The following is an 18,399-nucleotide window of genomic DNA, read 5'->3' as shown; positions in this document are numbered from 1 at the left end:
CTACAACTATATCCTATATTCCTTTTAAGATGTTTTGCAAGAACTTCAGGCATATGAACATTGCTCCTATCTGTTTACTATGCAGTAACATACATATATTGAAGGAATAACCAGGAAAAGAGAGAACAGAAAGGGATAACTTTAAATTCCATTCCGACTTGTATCTGAGGAAGGGAGCGTTGAGTCTCAAAAGCTTATACCCTGGCAATCTTGTTGGTCTTTAAGGTGCTACTGGACTAATCTTGCTGTTTTACTGCAGACCAGCACAACTACCCTAAATACCAGTCGCACAAATAATCTGAATTGAAGTTTAACCTTGTGACTGCCTGTATAATCCTTCTAACCATACATATTCAGAAGCAAGTCCCACTGAATTCAATGAAACTTATTCTTTGGCATGTGTTTATTCCTCTCTCTATGTGTGTTACTTTAATTTGTCCTCCCCTACAGCCAGATCCTAAATACACAAATAGACGATGTAGCTGATCTCAGTGGAACTTACATCCTAGTAAGTATGTTTAAGATTATTTGCAGTCTTCCTGCAACACTTCATAGGGATCTAGCATACTTGTTGCAGATAACCCAAAGCCAGAAGTAATGTGATGCAGAATCAGGTTGTAAGCTGAGCTAGCAAGATACAGTGCAGTTTGCCATGGTTTTTCAATTAGATGTGTGAAACTACCCTTAGCGAGTGTAATAGATGGGCCTGAGTGAAGCTCAGTTGCAGAAATAAAAGCGACAGCTCTTTAAGTAAGGAGAACAAGAGTCTTCTGGAAATTTCCAAACAATGACAGGGGTCACAGGAGCATGGATTGAAGGGCACATTTTCTGTACTCATGGTGGAATAAATCTGATGTCATACTGAGAAGCAGTTTATGATGCTAGAATCATAAATCTTAAGATACATGCTGCAAGACATATGCAATCGACACATGGGAACAGTTGCATGTATTTTAAAGAAAAAGTACACTCTGCCTGTGAAATTGCACTGGTTCTTCTATTTGACTTTCAGTTTTGTTAAATGTTCATCTAACTTGCAAAATGAACATTCATGATGCAGCTGTCCCTGTGTGATGTCTGATTACCTCTTGAGACAAGGGGCTTAATTAAGATACACGACTTAAAATATAACTTCGGAATCAGTCCTGAAAGAGACTGCTACTATATTGCTATAGCTACTATACTGCTCTGAAAAAAAAACCAATTGATAGTTTCTCCAGCTAGAGCTTTTGACAACCATATGTCTGCCAGTTAACCAAACCTCTTTCTAAACGCAGAGCTACTGTGAGTTTTGTGAATGTGAATAAAAATGGTGCTGAGGAAACCTACCTTCACTTTATAGAAGTATGGCAACAGAGAATTTGAAGTTTACTGTGACTGTTTGAATAATCTGTATAGCAAGTAATTGAAAGAAAGCTGCTGCCAGACTCCTTGAGGAAGAGATAGCAGCATAAAAAGCACAGGGCATTAATTCAAGTAATTTGCTCTAGATAAATTAATTTTATATCCCTATTCACACTCTGATTAATCTGTGATAGGCAGATAGGCTTTCTTGTTCATATTTTAAATATTTTTTAGAGATGATTATAGTATGTCTCAATTTAACATCCTCTAACAGAAATAGTGAATCCCAGAAGCATTCACAAGATTTCTTAACATTGATTAGGCATCCTCTAACACATGGACATTGGCAATCAGCACATAGACATGCAACATTAATGTATCACGCTTACAATGCCGCTGTAAAATCTATTCTGTTTTGCTGTCACAGCTACACAGTGCATCACAGTCAGTTTAACAACTTGTTAGTTAAACCATCCTTTTTCATACAAGGACAAGGAGATGGATTTCTTATATCAATGCATTCTAACTTGGGTATTGGTGTCAGACCAGAAATGGAGTACAAACTATTCCCAGTTACCTAATCTACAATAAGAGTATGACCCTGGTATCCTCTCTCATCCTTAAATTTCTGTACGCATACAGTGGCAGGAGCTATACAGCTCTTTGTTAAAGTCTATGATTCCCTCCTACAGCCTGGTGTGGCAGTTGTTATCAAAAGGCAGGAATTTAGCTACAGATTCTACAGTTGAATTCCATGTACCCTCAGGATTCATCTGTGAAAGTTCAATTATCTTGATTCTAACCCAGTGCCACTCCTACCACAACTGGTTACTTAGTATGCCTTTGATGGTATTGATTCTGCCCCCTTCAGTAAATAAGTTTTGCTATAAAAATAGTACATTTTATTTAATGGATAGACTACATAAAGATTCAGAGAAATTTCATAGGTGGAAAGTTAAGACTAAAAGAATGTTGTTTGAATGTTTAACTCTCCTCTGACACTGTTCTCCCAGTGTTAGTCCAAGCACCAGTTACTACTTTACTGCTGATTTTAAACTTTATTTATTAAAATTAACATTTTGTTTGCATTTTAAAGCTTCAATAAATATGACATCAGTGTCACTTCAAATAGAAAATAACAGACAGAGATACTGTTTTTGCACTGATCCCCCAATGTTAACATGCCTAGCTAGTTATCTTATAAACAGTCACATGAAGCTGCCTTATACTGAATCAGACCATTGGTCCCTTATGGTCAGTATTGTCTATTCAGACTGGCAGTGGCTCTTCATGAACATAAGTGGAAGTCTTTCACATCATCTGATCATTTTAATTGGAGATGCTGGGGATTGAACCTGGAACCTTCTGCAAGCCAGGCAGATGCTCAACCACTGAGCCATGGCCCTTCCTCAGTTGTATTTAGATATGGTCTCCCTTCTGATATTATTAGTTCTTGCTTTTCATAAACCTGTTAGAACCATGCTTTCTGTAACAGCGGTAACCACTTCACTAGTTACTTCTGAATCTTTTAACTCACTTGTACATGTCTGGCAATAGGTTCAAAGAATTCTGTAAATATGCACATGCAACTTACTATGAGGATGAGAGTTGCTTCTTGATATAAGATTTCAAATTACACCACACAGTTTTCAAAAAGTTTTACATGTATACTGGTTACAACTAAAGGGTATACAAATGCATCCCAGGTAACTTCTTATAGTGGTCAAATATCTTGCTCTAATAAAATGTTTTTTATGGGTATTGTGCACAGTCCAAATTTGTCATATTCCTTGGTCAAATCCACATTACTCATTCTAAGTCACATGTTCCCCGCATTCCCCACGCAATCCCAAGTGCTGGTCACATTACCTCATTAAACAGAAGCATTTCATTCGCATTTCTCCCGAATATGTGGTCACAGGTTTTCAACGGGAGTTTCACGGTGGTCGTGAATGGGCCAATGCGCAATTAACACAGTTTTTTTAAAAACCACCCCCCTTCCTGTCTCTCCGGCCGTTCTGAGAGTTCCTATTGGCTGATTCAACTTGCAAGTGCTCCGTAGTCTGCAAAAGACTGTTTTTGACTTCATAGCATTGGATTTATTGATTATGCTGTTTCTGAATCAAATCTGGTAGTTTGAAAAATCATTTTGGGGTGAATTCACCCTCAGAACGGACTCGCGAAACTTCCTTTTTAACTGTTTTTTATTTTTTTATTTTATATTACTGTAATATCGAAATTATGAAATATCAAAATAATGACACTCCAAGAAAGTGAAACTTCAGTAAAATTCAGGCACTGAAATGTCCAGCATAGGAAATGCCCACGAAAGCTTCCCACATGCTTCCAAATTTCCAAAAAAGAAATGGGAGAGAGCCATCAGTGCTGTCAGTGGGGGAAAGAGAGGCATCATTATCTTCAATGATGTTTCTTTATAAGGCAAGATCGAAATAATGGAAAAGTGTGCTAAAAAAAATTAAAAAAAATGGGCGGGAAAAAAAGGTCCCGCCCAAAAAAGAGGTTTTCGAGCGGCCATGTGACTGGAGGGACGCGCGAGAAAGACGGATTGGAAGCAGGAATGTGAACGAAGAGGAAAAAATCGCGGATTGGAGGCAAACGGAAGATATCCGATAAACATGCGGGTAATGGGTGAATGTGGATTCGACCCTTCTTAGTATCTCAAAGCTGCAACACCCATGATCTCTGGTCCCAAATAATAAACATATCGATGATGTGGATGATGTTGGTTCTAAAAGAGCAGAAAGAAAACTCTGCCTGCACTCTGATGCAGCAAAGGTTTCCCTTGTCGGCTACTATCAACCTGAGTGGTTTTATGTGTTTTGGAAAAAGCCAGAAGAACTTCCAAATGAATATGCTGAACATAGGAAAGCCATTTGAGCCAATCTGCTGGGTTTCTTCTGTGCAATGCTACAAAAATGTAATAATCAGCAACCTGGGCCAGGCATTCTGATACAGCTATGTAGGAACTGCGTAAGTGGTGAATTGCCAGTTTTCTGGGAAGAAGCAGATAACAATTCATCCAGCAATGGTGCAAGAATGGCAAGGAACCATGACAAAGTATGTATTTGATGGGGGAAGGAATGGGTTGTGTAGCTCCTCTTCAGCACCCAAGGGTTAACTTTCCTAATGAAGCTGCTTAAGAGAAATAATCTGCCCTGTATATCTAGGGGGATATAAACAATTATTTGCAGTCCAATTTCTGGAACGTCACTCTCTTTTGGCACCTCTGTTTGACCCCAGCAGTGTCATTTCCAATATTTGAAAGCAGCAAGACCTTTTGCAGGACACAGAAGACTAAAACTATACTGAAAGATATTAAAATGCAGAACTAGGAGGGTGTCCATCCATAAGGTCACTATAAATCAGAAGGGACTTGACATAACACACACTTATTTCAAATAAACCCAAAATGTAATCGTTTGGTTGGTCTATGTACACTCATCCATAGTAAGGGTCAGTGTGTGATCTATCTCTTCCCTCACCTTTTACATTTTCTGGAAAACTGCAGGACAAACAGCCTCAGATTCACCTTGGTGGCATAAAAAAAGTGACAAAGTCTGTGATTTAAGCAGACACAACTGAGAAAAGCATACTGGTAAACAAAACAAATCCTTCCCAAGATTACCAAGATCTCTGAGAAATTTTCTTCTTGTTTACAAATATGGTTACCAGACCCTCAAATCTGAAAGTAAACTTCACTGTAAAGCATCCTTAGTGGGAAAAGATATTTATTTATTTATTTATAGTCTGCCTTTCTTACCGAGACTCAAGGGAGATTATATAGTATAAACCAAATACAGTAACAGGAAGTGACATCCAATAAACAGTGCAATAGGGTTTGGATTGCAGAAATCTGAAGCAGAGCCAAAACAAACCATAATAATTTAAACATGACACATTAAATGATGCAGAAATTGGAGCATACTTACAGCAACAGACAGTACACAGTGTATAGTCTACAGTCCCTATACCTTTACCAAAGCATCTTTCTGAACCAGTTCATTATAGTTCAGCCCTATTACCTGTGTTAAAAAAGCCTTCATAAATAATTCAGTTTTGTGTAGCTTGTGGAAAGCCAGGAAAGTGAGAGCCTTCCTGACCTTGTCAGGTGGGCCATTCCATGATGTGGGGGCCACAACAGAGAATGCACAAGTGTGAACAGTTATTGATTTTACCCTTTTGCAGGGTGAGATGAGTAAAGCTGTTGTGGCAGAGCATAAAGAGGAGGTATTGCAGATATGACAGACCAAGGTTATGAAGGGCTTTGTATGTGATAGCCAATATCTGATGATGATGATGATGATGATGAAGACGATGAAGACAACAACAACTTTGTGCTTATATTCCACTCTTATGGACAGATTAATGTCACACTCAGAGCTGTTAATAAAGTCAGTGTTATTATTATCCCCACAATACAGCTAAGGAGCTGGGGCTGAGAGAAGTGGCTTGCACAAGGCTTCCTGCAGAGTTCATGGCAGTAGTGGGGGACAAACCAGCAGAGTGCTGGCTTGGAGCCCAGCTACTTAAACTTTAAGCTACAGCAGCTCTTGATTCCTTGAACTGAGCATGGCAACTGATGGCTACCCAATGGAGTGATTGCAGAATGGGAGTAATATGTATGCTGTGCCTAGTTCCTGATAATAATCAAGTTGCAGCATTCTGCACCAACTGGAGTCTCTGAGCTGACTTCGATGGGGTACATATGTAGAGTGCATTATGGTTGTCTAGTCTCAATGCTACTGTGGCATTGATCCAGGCAGTCCGATCAGGTGTGTAAAGGAAGGGGGGCATCTTGCAGGATAGACTGAGTTGGAAGAAAGTATTTTTTGCAGCTGCATTAACTTGCTTATCTAGCAGCAGCACTAGATCCAGTATAATCCCTAAGATCTTAACCAAATCAGTAAGGACTCAGTGAACCCCATCAAAAGTGGGAAGTATAGTGTCCTTCAAGACCTCCGCCTTCCCAACCAGCATCATTTCCATCTTGTCTGGATTCATTTTTAGTTTATTTGCTTTTAGCCATTTGATAACAGCAGTCATACAGTGCTTTAAGACTTCTACCACATCACCAGATGATTTGGAGAGATACCCAGCATACTGATGACAACCAGTCCCAACGTTATGTATGATTTACATAGCGGTAGAAAAACATGGAGGATAAGGTTGCACCCTGTGGAACCCCATAAAAAACATACAGAAGATTGCTGGTCTCCGATGGCACCCCTTTATCTATGAGGAGCAATTTAAACTGTTCCAAGGCACATCCCTTTCAAACATCTCAACATGATGGCATAGGGTTGCCAGTCCCCCACTGGAAGATCCCTTGCTTTCACCCTCCATCCCCCGCCCTCTGACTGGCAGGGGAAAAGGTGGGTGAACGCGCCTCTTGGGGTGGTGCACTCCTGCACTCCTCAGTGGGCCAATTTAGGCCTCAAATGGGCTGAATTGGGCCCATTTGGGGTCTAAATCAGCCCACTGTGAAGCACAGGAGCTCTCCAAGGCCCTCCCGGCAGCTGCAGTGGGTCAAACAGGTCAGTTTAGGGCTGAAATCAGCCCGCTGCAAAGTTCAGGAGCACTCCGGAGCCCATGGTGCTGCCCCAGCAATGCTCTTGCACTCTGCAGCAGGCTGATTTCGGCCCCAAACGGGCCCAATTCAGTCCCAAATGGGCTGAAATCTGCTCACTGTGGAGTCTGGGAGCACTCCCATGGATGACCCAAGGCCTGTGTGATGATGGCACTTCCCAGAATTGACATCATTGCACAGCCCAGGAATGTGTGCACACTTTGCTCATGTGCGAAGGCATCTAAAAAGGTGAGTGCCACGTCTTCTGCCTCCCACTTGGAGGGTAAGGAACCTGGCAACCCTATGATGGCATGATCTACTGTTTCAAAGAGTACAGATATATTCAGTAGGAGCAACAAAGAAGCATGAGCTTTGTCTACTACATTCAGATGGAGGTCATCAGCTCAAGCTGCTAGAGATATCTCTGTCTGGCCTGAAACCGGACTGAAAAGGGTCTATGACCTTCCAGTATTCTGTTTCCATTTGCAGTGGTGGCATTACAAAATAAAACAAAAAGGGGGTGGGTTGAGGAAATAACAGGCAATTTGGATTCTGTTGTAGGAAACTTTTTTTTGCTTGTCTGACCTGTTAAGGGAAAGTGCAAAAAGCTTTTTGTTTATTCAGCAGTTGCAATTCCAGCTGCAGCCTTGAACAGTGCCATCAATGGTGCTTGGTGGTGGTGATGAGCATAAGCAAGTAATTTTCCGAAGTAGCTATTGCCATGTCATGATTTTAAAGCCACTAGACAATAGCCTAGTTTTGCACTGACGTCATCTTAGCTTTCTGATATCTTACAGATTTCAATATACAAGCTATTGCTACTAAGCAATAAGCTTCAAATGAAATGTTTGCCATGGCCTGTTAGCCCTTCAACAGAGACATTTACATAGTGAAGTATCCATATATTTCTGACTGTAAGTGGTATAATAAAATAGGAAGCCATGCTTTGTTCATATATATTCGACCCAATGGGAAAAGGCCCTGGTCAAAACTGATGCTAGATGGCTAAGCTCAGGCAATTGGATGTGTCTGTGATTGATATCTTTTCACTGGAATATATCACATTCCAGAATGCAGATAGCTGAGATCCAAGCTACAAGTGACTTCCTTCACATGGAGAACACTTGATTGTTCTCGCAAGTTTACCTGGGAAGTGAAGTCCGAGTGTCCTTCCCCTCTCTGTTAGAACCACTGGCTGAAGAGCCAGAGAAAGCCAGCAGTGGCAGCAGCTTTTGCAAATCGTTCCTCCAGTCACAAGCCTGCTGGACAAGAGGGCTCCCAACGATCATTTGGGGGTGGGCAGCTGCTACTTTCTCCCAGGGCGTCCTGTGGGCTGCCTGCTCCCAGGGAGCTGCTCTGGAGAAAGCCACCACATTGGTGAAGCTCCAGCCGCAGTGACAGAAGAGGGATATGCTGCTGTTCTAACATGCCCTTTCCCTGCTCCTGAGTTCCCGGAGAAAAACTGGAATGAAGGCATGTTAGAGCAGCAGCAGATTCTTCCGCTGTTGCTGGGGCTGGAGCTTCATTCTCCAGAGCAGCTCCCTGGGAGCAGGCAGTCCGCAGGATGCCATGGGAGAAAGTAGCAGCTGCCCGCCCCCAAACGATCGTTGGGAGCCCTCTTGTCCAGCAGGCTTGTGACTGGAGGAACGATTTGCAAAAGCTGCTGCTGCAGCCAGCTTTCTCTGGCTCTTCAGGCAGCAGTTCTAACAGAGAGGGGAAGGACACTTGGACTTCACTTCCCAGGTAAACTTGCAAGAACAATCAAGTGTTCTCCACGTGAAGGAAGTCACTTGTAGCTTGGCTCTGGGTCTCTCAGGTGTTCAGGGCTTAGTAGAGATGAGAACCAAAAGGTTTCCTAGCAATGAGTACTGCCTCCTTTTCCCATAGAACATAAACACTACCCCTTGTAATACACCATGTCAACTCTTTTATCTTACTGGATAAAAACTTGTTTATCATCCAGTTCAAAACATAACATTCAGTCCACCTGAAATTCATAAGTGGTCCTTTAGTTAGTTAAAATGAGACCGGTATGGGAGGATGTATTTGAATGGACGTGTAGCCAGCATGTTTGTACCTCCTGCTGCTTCTTGGTCTGGAGAAACCTGCATGGCCTGAAACCATCTTGGAAATGGCCTTGAGACTAATTCTGCAAATACCTACATTGTGTAATCTGTTTAAGTCTCAGTAAGAAACATGGACTATAAATAGTATAAACAAATAATCAAATAAATAAACTCAAATATGCATTAGAATGCTGGCTGGATTTATATCCGGCACCAGTACTACTCAGTGAATGAATGTTTTAAATTGTTACCTTTCATATTTTTATGAGTTTTCTGCTTTCTACTTTAAAAAATCTATGTAAATCTGCTCTGACCATGTCTTTACTTTTACTTACTGCATATAAACTCATGCCTTGACCTGCTGCCTATCTGTGCCTATGCATTTGCTATATCTTGGAGGTTGTTGCCCTGTTAATATGTGGTTTATTTTCCTCCTTATAGGGAGGGATTATAAAAATAGCACTCAGTTTTAGGCCTGGTGCAGCCATCTGTGAAAGAGGATCCAGCTTCTGAAAGCAGAGAGAGTGCTTTTCTGCCCAAGGAAGGATCTGGAGGTTTGGATTCGACAATATTCATTTCCTCTGGCTTGTCCTCTGTGTGGAGAATATATTATACAACTACAGGACCCGCAAAGGCTTGTGGGTACCATCTCATTTCCTCCTCTCCCACTATTTCCTTTTTTCCTTCCCTGAAAGCCCCCATATCCTCTCCCCCTTTCCTGCTTACTTCTCTTCTTCCCACCATCCAACTTACCTTCAGTTCCCTCCCATCTTCATCTTTCACTCCTTTACTTCCCTTGACAGCCTCTACCTAGGAAATCTACAACCTAGTTGCATGGTGGCAGCTGAACCAGATGCAAGTGGGGAACCTGCAAGGACTTGTGATGGGCACCTCATTTTTACCCGTATCACCTTCTCCTAGGGTTGTCAACCTCTTGATGGTGGCTGAAGATCTCCCGGAATTACAATGGATCTCCAGGCCATGAAGATCAGTTTCCCTGGAGAAAATGGCTATTTTATAAGATAGACTATGGCATTATACTAGGCTGAGGTCCCTCTTCTTCCCAAACCCCTCTCTTTCCAGGCTGCCCCCCCCCCAAATCTCCATGAATTCCCATCTTGGAGCTGGCAACCCTATTCTCCACACTACTTACTCTTTCCTTCCTATTGGCAACTCCTATATCCTCACTTTCCCCTCCTTCCTGCTCTTCTTCCCACCAAGCAAACTACCTACCCACCTTTTGTCTGCCACATCTTCATCTGTATTTATTATTTATTTACTTCATTTATACATCATCTTTTTCCACAATGGGAGTCCCAAGCTACTTACATAATTTCCTTCCTTTTTATTCTCAGAGCAACCCTGTGAGTATTGCAGATTGGAAGTGAAAAACCATGAAAAAGGCCTCTCCACCAGCCCACCCAAGACTCTCTTCCCAAAGGAGGGATGCAGTCTGTCTGCCCCTACCATGTCCTCCCAAAGTGGAATGGGAGAAGGGAGGAAGGAAGAGGCAGCCTGCCTAATCAATAGTCTGGGTGCAGTTTCCCTTATCTCAGGCAGACTGGGCACATACATCCCTACTATCTTCCTGTTAGGAAAACTTCTTTATTTTAGAGCACTCTTATTCTAGAACAAACTTTATGTTTCTGGGAACTACTTATTTTTTTTTCAAGAGGAGCTACCAATTACCAAATGGAGACTCAGGGCACAGTGCTAGTCACAAAATGGCAGCTTGTACAAACATTAGAGCATTTTGGAGCAGGTCTGCGGTGCATGAATGAGGAAACTTTTCCTCTGATGTTTCCCCAAAGCAAACTACCACCCCCAAATTGTAACTTGCCCTGCAAGGGAAAACCATAGAATTATTTCTGTGTTTTCCTTGGAGGAGGAAAATAACAGTTTTAATGCCAGGGGACAGAGTCAATATCATGCTCATTTCTCATCCAGAGCAAAGGGTTCACATGTGCATGCATGGAGGAAGAGGAGGAGAGGCAGACGAGAGAGGGTAGCTTTAAAGGGAAGGATAACAAAGTAATCACAGCAGTGATGGAAGAGAGTAGGAAAGCTATTTTTTATTGCTTGGACAGTGACTGGTCGCTTGCGAGTGACTTTCTACCCACCTTTGTTCTAGATGACAAAGGGTTGGATTTAGCCAGCTTTCCTACTCAATTACACCCAATTCCCCTCCAGTCCCTGTCACACATGGCTTTGTCCCTGCAGGTTCTAAGATCCCCAGCAGTCTTCTTTGAGTTATTATTGGGGACCCCTCATTTCTTTTTCACCGGCAGAAAAGCTGGTTGGATCCCACCCAAATAGTTAATCATATGAAAACTTTACTGGGTACAATTCCCATGAAATACACCTGAGTAAGCTTCTGAGTAGACCTACTTAGGATTTTTTCAGATACTTTCAGATTGTCAAATATAATATTTATAGGCACTGACTTTTCAAATCTTCCAAAGTCATCCTCCTCACAATAATAAAGTTTATTTAACTAATTTATTAATTATATTTATCTATTTAATTGTTTATAGAAAGACAGAAGTACCTTCTTGTATCCCCTTCAATGTATATACTCTGTATTTGTGCATTATTTTGAAGGTTCAAGATTCATATCAGGATGATATGGGCCCACCAGAATAATGATGTATTTCACAATACCGTAATTATGAAACCATCCATAGTAAGGCAGTATGTAACTCTAGGCCGTATTCACAGTATGCTGTGGACTGCAGAGTGAATTTTCAATTAAAATAAACAAGGTTTTCTATAGCCCTGTGGGAGAGACTGTCTGGCTGGAGTCCCCCCTCCCCACCTGTATTAGGAATGCTGTTGAGGCAGTTCTATTTACTCCAGAGGTGTGGGAGCCAGGGATTGCCACACAGATCCCATTGACAGATCTATAATCTTGTCATCTTCATCAACAAGGAGAGAGCACGCCTATGATCCACGACTTGCGAGTCGGTGGATGGGGGTGTGATTGCAAAGCTGAGAAAGGGAAGGAGAAGACTTGAGGGCATGAAAATTTTTTAAAGGTCACATTATTTCTTAATAAGTTCAACAAAACCACAACAAACAAATCTTTGTTGGGGGGTATAATTTCCCCTACAATTGCACAGCACACATACAATTTGCACTGCTAAAATGACCCGTTTTACCATAAAGTATGGCTGATTGGTTACATTTACTTTCCTACATTTTCTCCGATGGAAACATGGTTATGTTTGCTTGGAAGGTGCTGCTTTTTGTGGCTTCCCTTTCCTAAGAGAGACAAGTGGGACAACAATAACCCCTCCTTAGTCAAAAACTGCTGATGCCCTAAGGAGTTTTGTTTTACTCAGAAGAAGACATGAAAACATGACTCCATCTTAACAGCATGCCACTGGAGAAGAAAGGTTACAGTTAGAACTTAACATGAAATGGCATTCACTAGGACTAGAATGTATGAACTAATAACAAATGAGTGCTAATGGAGCTTGTTGAGAGAGTATTGGTAGATTTTGTCACTTGCTGGCAATGGGTTCCCCTAGCCACCAAGTAGCTGTGCCTTTTCAGCTCCATTGTTGCCTCCCAACACACTCCATTGCATTTTACAGTGCTCAGTGATGGGAGCTGGGCTATTTTCTGCAGCTCACCCAGCGGTCTTTTGTAAACCAGGTGATGGTGTGGAAAGAGAATGACCTGCCTGCCTGCTGTTCTGTCCTTTCCTACAACTTGTCAGAAGAACAGAGTGCATTCCATAATGAGGTTTTTCTCAACAAATCACTGTTAAAAGAGCCAGAACCAAGGTGTGGTTCAATGGCTTAGCCCCTTTTGTTTTTTTTCCAGATGTGACTCTAATCACTTAAATATATTTTCTGTTCCACTGAATGACTACAGCTAGGTGGCCTCAGGGTTTCCAGGTTACAGAATATTTCTTTTACGCTAACAAACTAGAACCTTGATATCTTTCATTTTGGAAACAGGCCAGAATGCTGCATTTAAATTGGAGATATAGGTTCATGTTCCAGGTATATTTGGGCATCCAAGGTTCATTTGAGCAACAGCGTGCACACAGGATACTTCTGTTAAATATTCAAAAAGTGGGTTGTACATTGGTAGTAGGAACTCTACCAAGCTTCAAACTCATGGTAAATGCTTCAGATGATCAATTTTCGCCATAAGCAAGAGTGAGAAAAGGTCACTTCTAGCAGAATAGACATAAGGACAAAAAAGAAGCTCATCTTCTGTAGCAACTACTGGCACATCAAGAAGGAAGTTCGGCCTCTTGCTTTAAGATCTATGGTTTTAAAGGATTATGAAACGGGAAGAGAGTTAGCTTTGGCTTTACCGTGCACTGAAAAAGCACGATATATTTATTGTCTACAGGGGAAAGGCAAAGTAAATACTACAGTGCTGATTAATGGACCAACATACCAGTGCAAGGTTTAATAACAACTGTTTCTAGGCCAAGAACCTGCCATAAAACTGAAAACCTGTATTGTTCCTATGCAAATCACAGTGACTAGGTTAACACACCACTTCTCACCTCCTCTTGGAACAATAAGAGCTGTGTTAAAGCTGCCAGCTTCAGAAGAAACAACCTTTATTATCCAGGCTCTGAAATTCTTATCTTTCCTAATCAAACAACAATCCAAACAATACACATTTTTAGATAGATAAAAGAGCTTTGAGGAAACCTGTGTTCTAAAAATCTTTCAAAAGTTAAATTAACAACACAGTTAAAAAGCAGCAGAAGGGAATGATGGGAGAAATAAATGAAAGAGCTAATGATAATTAAAATTTGAAATGAACATTAGTACTATACATTTTGCACCATCACAGATCATAGTGAAAGACAACATGTTTTCAGATGCATCGAGTTCTGCAGCATACATATCAAGTGCCTGTACAAAGCACTTATTTTTTAGTAACAAAGTAACATGTCACTATAAGCAGTTTTATGTGTGGTAAGGAGAACCATGCATAACATGGCCTGCTCATTTTCTTGTAACAGCACGTGTGACAGCACTTACACAGCAGTCCTCCAAAACTGCACAACAAATTGGTAAAATTCTAGCTTTCAAAGCAAGGATTTATTTATTTGTTTGATGTTCTGATACATAGACATGGGCACAAACAGCATTACAAACAGAAAAAACCAATGAACAGCCCATTTGTCTGTTCGTGAATAAGTGGTTCATGAGGCTCCATTCTAAACGTTCATTGCCTTTGTCAGCCGTTTGTCAAGCCAGTCAGTCTAGGGCCTTTCAATCAATTCCCCCGGCAATGGCAGGGACTGAACTCTGTCTGAACTCCTTCTGGCTTTCCTTCTGGCTTTAACCCTTCAAAATACTTCCAGCAGAGAGTCCTGTTTTTGCCACTGTGGACAGAAAATGACAACAAAGGGAAGGACCCATGGATCATGCCTTTCCCGGGGTGCGATCTCTCTGAAACTTGGGGGGTCTTCGGAGGACAGTGAGGGCTATGTCCCCTGCAAATTTGGTGGATATTGGACATTGGGAAGTTCAGTTTGTGAGGTGTTTAAAGGGCCCTTCCCCTTGCACATGGCAGGAAAGGGCCCTTTAAATTATCAGCTGGCAGGTGGCAGGGGGGAATTCCCCCTGCCACCTGCCAGCTGATAGTTTTTTTTGTTTTTTAAAAAAATATTTTTATTAATTTTTCATAGACAAACAACATATTAAACGGTGAATGTAGTAAAAATAACAGATTATTAATTTTGTGATAGTACAATATTAGTTATCAGTTCCTATTAAACTTGATAGATTAGTTATACTAGCAGTATAATGATTGCTTAGTTTTTCAAAAGATACTAGAAGCCAGATTAAATAACTGAGTAATACAATTAGCAACAGTGCAACATTTAATAGGGCTTATAAATTTGTGACTCTCTCTCTTAAATTAGTAGTCTTATGAAAAAGGAATGTCTACATTCTTACAAAAACCCTTAAAAAAGAAATCTATCTATCTATAAAATAACAGTGAAAATTTTACACCCTACTCACCACCCATCTAAAAGGCTATATATTATTAATAACGATATGTTTATACCTCCCTCCCCCCTTTTTACCCCACTGCCAGCTGATAGTTTAAAGGGATCTTTAAGGGGCCACAAACAATGAACAATGAACAACGAACATGTTTGTGAACAGGGTCATGTTCGTTACTGTTCCTTGTTAATTGTTCATGGATGGCAACGAACAACTAAAAGCTTGTTCGGGTTTTTTTCCCATTCGTGCCCATGTCTACACATTCAACACCAATGCTTGTGAGGGTCTCATATGTTAAAAAGGATGATTGAAGGATCAAATCTTGAGAAACCCTGTAGTATAGATCCCACACCCCCAATGCGTTATCTTTCACCACAGCTTTCTGGAGGTGACCAGTCAGGAAAGACTGAAACCTCTTGAATAGCGCATCTTTCAACCCCGCACTCTTCTTAAGCTGTTCCAGTAATACTGAGCGCTCCATGGTTTCAAATGTGGAAGATAGATCTACCAAAATCAGCAGGGATGCATTTCCCTTTCCCAGCTGTCTTCAGTGATCATCAGTCAGTGCAACAAGAATGGTCTCCATCTCAAAGCCAGGCCTGAAGACAGATTGAAATGGGCCAAAGGCAGATGATTCATCCAAGAAACCCACTACCACTCTCTAGACTACTTTGCCAAAAATGCTAAGCTTGACACAGGCTGATAATGAGTCACAATCTCTCTGCCTTCTTTAAGGGAGCCTGAATAATTATTTCCTTTGAGGTCTTTGAAAACATGCCTGTCCATAATGAGGAGTTAATAATGTGAAACAATAGAACCCTTACTTTTTCTCTATAAGATGTAATCAACTGAATAGGATCAAGTGGTTGGCTTCACAAGCCCCAGGATCCTGTCAACAGTATTCAAAGGGACCTAGCCAAAGCTATCCATATAATATTGACCAGATGGTGTTCCTGATACATTATTTGACTCCCAAATGGTGTCCAAGTCAGATAAAAAATTAGACATTTTATTAGCAAAGAATTGCAACAAAATCATAGAGGCTTATGATCAGATTCTTATCTCTTGAGACTCACTCCTGGGAGTGACTTACTCTTAAACAACTGCATTGGACATGAGTCAGCTGATGTACTGGGACAAAAGCTTTCTTTGTTGTTATTACCACAACCCACAAAGCATTCAAATGGGCTCTATGGCCTGTTCTGCCAGACTTGGGACAAGTCTCCTGCCACCTACCCAAACCTTCTTCACATCACCCAGCTTTCTAATAAACTAGGGAGCTGTGCCTCTACTCAAGGGTGTCAGAGAACACCTAGGAACATCTAACTGACTCCAAGAGCCTGGAATTCCTGGACCCAACTAAAACAGCAGTAGAGTCACTGCTGAAGTTCTTAAAACCATGAAGAATTTCTTAGAAACCAATTGGATTTATTGGTATCTGAGAACAAACTATCCTAATTGACTTTCCACTCCTGTAAGAGGGAGGTGCAACAACCCACCTGACCTTTAGTAGATAATAATCTGACCGTGACACAAGTGAAACATGCAGCCTCCTGATCAGACCTCTAGTGTTCTGACAAGTACCGAAGTTTAAATGTAGCATATGACTTTTCTCATGTGTAAGGCCCATCACAACCCAAGACAGACCCATGCTTACTATGCTGGATATGAAATCCAGAGCATAGCTAATCAGGATAGCTTCAGCATGAATGTTGAATTCCTTCACAACAATTAGACTAAGGATCCTCAACACCAGGCCTGCAAGTACTTCCACAAGCTCAGCCAAGGCTCCCACTAGCTAGGTGGGTGGATGGTATACCAGTAGATGATGTACACTGCCCTTGGTAGCCAATATAAGGTATATACTATCAATGTCAGGAACTGACTGCTTTAGGAATCTGCAAAAAAACAAAACAAAAACCAACTCCCAGACATGATTTCATGTCACATGCATTGAATAGCCACATGCCAAATGTGAGTCAAGGTGGGCAATGTAGTACTAGACAAGTATGTGTGACAGCTTCTATAGAAGAAACTGTCTTAATTCATCAAAACATAATAGCTACATCCAGGAATTATCTGGTCTGTATGATTCCTTAGTTTTTCTACCACCTTTGTACTGGTTAATATTGAGACATTATTTTGAACCTGATGGTGTAAGCAGTAGTTAGCCTGAATAACTGGTGGCGATGGCCGATCTTAAAAGACTTCAGTCTGTCTTGGACAAATAATCAGATTATTTATGTTGGAGGAAGCCCCAACACAACTCATGTTTAAAACGTGTCCTGACCCTCACCCTTAAAAGGGGTGGGGGGACAAATCAACTCCCAAGTGTACACAGAGACAGGAAGAGCATCATCATTCCTTTCCATGTGTCTGCTTAGGAGATACATGAAACCAGCATTAAGACAAAAGGCCCTCTCCCCACAGCCCTTCTCTGCTAGTGAAAGCATGTGGGGTGGAAGGGAGGGAATGATGATGCTCTTCCTGTCTCCGTGTACACTTGGGAGCTGATTTGTCCCCCCACCCCTTTTAAGGGTGAGGGTCAGGACACGTTTTAAACATGAGTTGGGTTGAGGTTTCCTCCAACTCAACTCACATTTGACTTATTGTCTAATCATTCCTTAAGAAACATTTTTACAAAACTACTGGGATAGTAGTATTTGAATGCACTTCATAATCTTCAATGGAATACCAGTACTGTCAAAAGGCAACCCTTGGACCAACCTCACATGGATCTGAGATAAGCCATCCTACAGAAGCATCTCTAGAACATCTCTGAGGGTTAGGTAGGATTTCACCCTGCCCTGAAAGTATAAGAAAATGTATGAAATATTTATTCTATTTAGAGTTGGATGGATTACCACCATAGTTATTTTCATTAGTTAAGTGTTAGGATGGCTTTTTATGCCTGCGTTGTCCACCTCAACACATAAGAGGTTCAGAGGGAGGGGGGAGGTGATATGGCATTCACCTTTCTTGTTGTCCTTGCACGCACATGCAGCCGGGGAGGCTTGATGATGTCACTTCTGGGAAGTGACGTCATTGCTAGTTGTTGTAGATTTTCCGGGCTGTATGGCCATGGTCTCTGCATTGTGACATCATTGTGCTGCCCCGGGATCATGCCCGGGAGGCCTGTTCCCCCACCTTTCCCCCCTCCAGGCCAGGTGAGTGGTGTATGTGGGGGGGGGTAGAGAGTGGGAGTGGGGGATTCCCCCACCACCATTGGGAGCCCTAGATTGAAAGATGAGAGGGTGGGTGGCTCGTACAATGCCCTCACATGGGCTTTCCATGAATGTGCGTTATTCTGTTTTGCAGGAGGGAAAGGTGTGTATGAGAGTGAGTGGGTGTGCATGCTCTCTGGCTGTGCAAGTGGAGAAGGCCATGTTGTGTGAATGGAGAGCATTCTTGC

This window comes from Eublepharis macularius, chromosome 5, assembly GCF_028583425.1.
Source record: "Eublepharis macularius isolate TG4126 chromosome 5, MPM_Emac_v1.0, whole genome shotgun sequence".
Classification (NCBI taxonomy): domain Eukaryota; kingdom Metazoa; phylum Chordata; class Lepidosauria; order Squamata; family Eublepharidae; genus Eublepharis; species Eublepharis macularius.
This window is presented reverse-complemented; position numbering follows the sequence as displayed.